This window comes from Neolamprologus multifasciatus, chromosome 16, assembly GCF_963576455.1.
Source record: "Neolamprologus multifasciatus chromosome 16, fNeoMul1.2, whole genome shotgun sequence".
Taxonomy (NCBI): Eukaryota; Metazoa; Chordata; class Actinopteri; order Cichliformes; family Cichlidae; genus Neolamprologus; species Neolamprologus multifasciatus.
Genome location: NC_140454.1, coordinates 4,183,330 through 4,189,928, shown reverse-complemented (window position 1 = coordinate 4,189,928; position 6,599 = coordinate 4,183,330). Strand labels below are relative to the sequence as shown.

Below are 6,599 nucleotides of genomic sequence, written 5' to 3'. Positions count from 1 at the left end.
CCTTGATAAGTACTGTGCGTTATGATTCGTCAAGCGAAGTGTTTCATTTTCTGATTGGTTCAGGCCAATCAAGATTTTGTCGACAGAGCAGAATCACTCAGTCTCGAGCAATGACTGTAGAAATCTGAGTGATTCCAAATCTATGTTGTTTAACTATAATTCGATTAAATTATTCGCTAACTTGTAGTTGTTTTTAAAAGAAAAAATAATATTGTAAATATCTACTCATCTTGTCCCAGGTTAGACAGACTGTGGACGAGTATTCTAAATAATTGATGGTAATTATTTCAAATTTATTGCTGTGGTGCTTTAATAGTGAAACATATTGCAGGGTTTACTCTGAGGTTGCTTAAAATGCAGTCCACATGTAAAACAAAACACGAATTCCTACTGCTTATTTTTAATATGTTAACTTTATAAGTTTCGATGTTGTTTTTAACCTGTTTTTCTGTTTAACAAAGTAAATATTTGCATTTCAGCACTTACCCAGTACCGTATGCTAAATTAGCAGCATCACGGGAGCTATTAGCTAAATAGCTGAAACAATGTGTCAGAAAGCCCTGGCACTTACTGATTGCAGTTTCAAGCTCCGCAGGCTTCAGGGGGCCTGAGCTCTGTGAACCTTGTGTCAGTAAAAATCTCCTTTTCTGTTCTCTAAACTGTTAATGACTCCTAAGCCTCCTAATTCCTGCCGTGCCTGCGTTTTTACAAAGGCCATATGCTCTGCTGCCTTCAAACATTAAAGGATCAGCATCTAAGTCAATTGGAATGATTACACCAATGCATTTTCACCAACTGGTCACAGCATGGTTTTTCTTATCCACGTTGGACAACATATATACATGCAAGCTGGTGTTTGGGTGGTGGGGAGTGGAATAAGAGATGACAATAGAGAGGAAATTGAGACAGCAGTGGGACTAAATAGTTATCTCTTCAGCATGGTATTACAGTTAGGGTATAAAAATTGTAAAATAGCTAATAAAAACATCATCGTGTTATTTTATCTCTTATTTATACTAGAGATGGACCGATCCGATATTACGTATCGGTATCGGTCCGATACTGACCCAAATTACTGGATCGGATATCGGTGAGAAATAAAAAATGTAATCCGATCCATTAAATATCAAAAAAGCACCTCACAAAACTTGCTACACGGCCTAACTCGGCTCATAACTAGCACGTTGCAGCAGTATGTGTATGCTACCAAACCAGTCATCTCCGAAGAAGTTTTCCCAGAGAGAAGTAAAGCAAGTGTGTAAGTTCATCTCTGAATGTTTGTAAAGCATTCCCACGTTAAGCTTAACAACCGATATATGGAGCGACTGCCTCTCTCTCTCTCTCTCTCTCCTGCTGCTACTTCAATCGTGAAACTGATCAATGATCAGCTGATCGGCTTTTCTGTCGTGAGTCCGTCTCTCTTCTTTGTTTTTGGCCCACTTCTCACCAGAAAGAGGAAACCAGCGGCTGAACAACAGCAGCACTATTAAGCTTGATAAGCTGTTGTTAGAATTTATTTAATATTACTTTCTACACCAGGATCTTTTTCTACGCAGCTGACGTAACTGTGCAGGGGCGGATCTAGCAAAGTTTAGCCAGGGGGGCCGATAGGGCATGAACAGGGAAAAGGGGGCACAAAGACATACTTTTCTTTCTTATTCTCATTTAAAATGTCGAGCTTTTAATAAACAATTATCTGACTCTTACACCCAAAGTTTTAATCTGATGTAAAATATATAGAAGTCCATTACTGTATATAGTAACTGTTAAGTCTAATATACCCTAGTAAGCTATAGTACTTTTTCCTTTGGGAAGGTACCATCTGTGCAGTCTGCAATTCTGTTGAAGAAAGATGTTGAATCTATTTAATTATTCTTGAAAAATAATTTATTTTTGTGCATTTCCCCCCTGCATCAAATTAAATTTGATTACATCCATTAAGCATCATGAGGTGGAGGTGGGGGGTGATTCCTTTTTTTTTTTTGCTGGGAGTTTGCAACCCTATTAGTTAGGTTGCTTAATATTTCTGCTAAGTACTCTTTAAAATACCAGAATAGGGAGGATGGAGCAGGTTTAAGTTTATTAGATTGATCAGTGTTGCTGAACTATGAAATATTTTGGGCGCAGTGTATTTTTTACATACAGGTATAACAGAATAGCTTTAGTGTTGTTTATTTAAACTCGAGTATAAATTTATACAAAATGCAGCAAGATATTAAAAAAAACATTTTTATTGATTAAAAAACACACTATATCGGATTCATATCGGTATCGGCAGATATCCAAATTTATAATATCGGTATCGGTATCGGACATAAAAAAATGGTATCGTGCCATCTCTAATTTATACTTGAAAATTAACCACAAACGGATTGCAGAAGTAAAACAGTTCAGTTACTTTGTATCTGTATCCCATGTGAAAAAGATACCAGCATAAGTCTGTTTCCATGGATGGAGGTAAACAGCAGCTGTCCTCTGGTGATATCAGTTACTGTGGGGGTTGCCCCTGGACTCTGCGAGGTAAGGTTTACTGTTTCCAAGCAACAATCCGCAAGTTCACAATACAGCGGCTGAGCCACAATAGAGAGTTGCTGCAGGTTGTAAGCCAGTGGCAGTGGTGAAAGAGATGACAGCAACACTCTGCAAGGGAGTGGGGGTGGGATACAAGCTCAACCAAAGCTATGTACTATGGGTGCAGGCTTGTTGGGTACATACAAGTAAATGTTCAACCTCATAACAGTGCAAAAATTATAAATTAGCAAAGGTTTTATTATTGTGCCAGCTAAACAAACCTGACTCGGTTACAAGACACCACAACGTGATGTAAGCCAAATCCAGAAGGCTGTGGATACATCCGCAAACGTCACAGATAAATCTATCTAAGTAACTTTAGCAATCACATTTTCAGACCTTCACATCATCAATAAAGTTCACATTTAATACATTATTAAATGTATGAACACGTGAAAAACGAAGCACAATTAAGCATTCAGGTTTTTTAATGACTAGAAGTGATTATTCTGCAGTAAAGGAAATGGGACAACCATTCCACTTTTCTCATAGTGCACAGCTCGCACAATCGTTTTTGAAACTGCAAAGGCAGCAATACAACCTAAATGATCACAGCTACAGTGTAAATACAGCGATGTTAACCTTCATTCTGTATCCTTCGGGTAAAATGTACCTTTGATCACAGCTGCAGACTTATCATATACTCCTTTTGTTTTTATGCTGATGTATAGTTTGAGACACACATCTTATTATCTGTGAACTACTGCAGTGTGACGGCTTTCTTTGGCTCTCGCTTTCTCTTGTTTGTGTTATACATATTAGGAGGAAGCGCTTTTTGCAGCATCTTTCTTGATAATATGATTTTGATCTCAATAAAAGCTTTGACTGGGTAAAAAAAGAAGGTGAAATAATAACAGTATGCGCTGTAAGAATTGCAAATTAGATATACAGTCATGGAAAAGAAAGTTTTCACAGGATTCTATGAAAAACAAAGATTAAACCCCATCAATCACCAGCTTGCAGAACCACCTTTAGCAGCAATAACTTGAAGTAATTCCTGAAGTGAGACTCTTACATTGTTGTTGATTCACTCCTCTTTACAAAATTGCTTCAGTTTATTGAGATTTGAGGCCATTTGTTCATACACAGCTCTCTTAAGGACCTACAACAGCATTTTAGATGAGTTGAGGTCTAGACATCTTGATTCTTTTCTTTTTCAGTCATTCTGTTGTAGATTTGCTGTTGTTCTTGGGATCGATGTCCCGCCGTATGACCCGGTTTGGACAAATCTTTAGCTGTTGGACAGATGGACTCACATTTTGCTATACAGAGGAGTTCATGACTGACTTTGTGACTGCAAGGTCTCCAGGTCCTGTGCCTGCAAAACAAGCCCCAAACCATGACATTTCCACCACCATGCACGCAGTTTCTATGAGGTGTTTATGCTGAACATTTCCTCCTCAGCCTTGTTCCTGCTCTGGAGAGAAGCTGGGTCCTTTTTATTCCTGTCTCTCTGTAAATACTTATATTTTATATATTTATGTTTAATGTTTTTCTGTTTGTAAATTTTAATATTATTTCAAATAAATTTTTATAATGACTAATGTCTCAGTTCTACTACACAGCAAATGTTGGCACACGACTTGACACATGTGGAATTTATTTCTTATTATACTAATGACAAGATATACTAATACAGTGGGATGCAAAAGTTTGGGCAACCTTGTTAATAGCCATTATTGTCCTGTATAAATCGTTGGTTGTTACAATAAAAAATGTCAGTTAAATATATCATACAGGAGACACACACAGTGATATTTGAGAAGTGAAAAGAAGTTTACTGGATTTACAAAAAGTGTGCAATAATTGTTTAAACAAAATCAAGCAGGTGCATAAATTTGGGCACCACAAAAAAAGAAATGAAATAAATATTTAGTGTATATCAATGTGTGTGTCTCCTATATGATATATGGGGTGCCTTTGTCTGGACGTGCTTCCCATCCAAAGCTCCACAGCAGAGGGAAGTTCCAGCGCTCCTGGAATCCCTCTGTGATGGACCACCAGTCTGCAGTTGAAGGCACAGCCATGGGGTCATCCACTAGACAGTCCCAGATGGCCGTCGCTACCTGGGGGGTGATCTGGCATACCGTGGACACACCAACTCTAAAACTAAACGCGATGGTCCTGAAGGAGTCCCCGGTGGCAAGGAACCTGGACAAAATTGTTTAAAATTAGTATTAAACACTTTTACTAACCGCAGGCAGATGGACAGGTATGGCAGCACGCATTATCTGTTCACCCTCTGCCTGGAGTTTTGAGGGGGGCTGGGGAGGGGGGTCAGTGTGGCCGTTTTTTCATCTGGGCCAATCACAGACAGAGTGGGAGCTTGTCCTATGGCTAGTGCTACTTTCACTTGCAGTCGTAAATATGAATTTCACAGAACATCCCACCAACAACACGACAAAAACTGTGTTGTTGATGAATCCCAGCTGGCTGTAAACCCGATTTCACCTGTCACTGTAACACATCACATATTACTGAGATGCATTAGATATTTTATGATCTTTATTTTTGACTTATCAGCTGCAAACTCCATCGATGTTTAACATTTACCAGGTTTGCAAATATAAAAACGTATTGGGTCTTTGAAGTTTAGAAATAAAAAACAGATTGTAAATAATCAACTTTTAATGGCAAAACAGTGACATCATCATCATCATTATTATTATTATTATTATTATTATTATTATTATTATTATTATTTTAGAAACATGAAGTGCATTGGATTACTACTGTGTAATCATAAAGTTGTAAGGTGAAGTAGGCGTTTTTACGAGCAGTACCTGAAGGCAACACAGTTCCCAAGGAGAAAGCCGCAAAAGCAAGAGGTCGCGTATCCGGGATCCTTCGATAGAAATCCATCAAAAGAGCACGAGGGAGGGACAGAGTGAACGAACGGCCGTGTGGCACGCGGTTTTACGTTAGTGTCGTTATCGATCCACCTGGAGGGAGCCCGGTCTGTGTGCAACCGGCATCAGATTCTTAATAGTGAGGAGCTGCGAGGATTGAACCTGCTCTGTGAATCTGAGCCCACGTATAAAACGAGACGCCTTCTTCTGATGTGATGGAGGGGGAAGCGTTCTGGGAGTAACTTTGAGTAAGTAAAAAGATTAGGATGCATTTTGTCGTTTGAATTAGAAGAGCGGTAACAGCTGATTGATGCTGGCAGCTGCATCACCAGGCAGTCAGGTTCAGAGTCACTGGAGCGATCCCTGCTGTGATTTGTGAGTGCTTTTGGTCCTCAGCTGGTATGACTGACCTGCACATAGCTGCTTGAAGCTTTCTTTCCCCATCACTATGTTAATTATACATGTAGTATTCTTTGTAAGCAACCCAGGATAGGGTACTTTGTGTTAGGAGGCATTTTTTCCACACACAGGGTTAAATTTTTAATTTCGTGACTGTTCATATTACCATAGTACTTTATATTTTTTACTTATTTTGCTCGTTGAGTGATTAATTAATAATTTATTACTAACAAAACTGCAAATCACAACTTCAGAGTTCTTTCATTCTCAAGTAAAACATCTTACTCACTTATATAGGATCAAATCACAACAACAGTTGCCTCAGGGTGCTTTATACTTTAAAGTAAGAACCCTACAATAATACAGAGAAAACCCCAACAATCAGATGACCCAGCGACAGTGGGAAGGAAAAACTCCCTTTTAACAGGAAGGACTCTCCGGTAGAACCAGACTCAGGGAGGGGCGGGGCCATCTGACAAAGACACACTGTGGAAGAGGCTATTCTTGTATCTATTATTTAATTAATTGCCTTTTGAAGCTTGGGAATGAAATTTCAGCTTCAAGTAAAGTGTACATAAAAAATGGAAATTAGAACATTTCAGCAGATTTTAAAATATTGATAGCTTCAGCAAAGCCAAGATATGAAATTTAGTCATATATAAGTTCTTACATTCCAAGAACACAATAACTAAAAAATATTTTGTATTTTAGTCTTTATGAATAAATGAAAAATTATTTCATTTTACAAATTGCACTTTTTGCAAAAATGAGCAGTTTTTG

General features: G+C 38.3%; 1 protein-coding gene across 1 annotated transcript in view; it reads left to right on the top strand.

Moving 5' to 3' along the window:
• Positions 1 to 5,345: 5,345 nt before the first annotated feature.
• Positions 5,346 to 6,599, top strand: part of arhgef49 (Rho guanine nucleotide exchange factor 49) — an 84,565-nt gene continuing 83,311 nt past the window's right edge. Inside the window, exon 1 of the mRNA XM_085135957.1 lies at positions 5,346 to 5,668. The gene's annotated coding sequence lies outside the window, so the exon portion shown is untranslated. The remainder of the gene's footprint in view (positions 5,669 to 6,599) is intronic.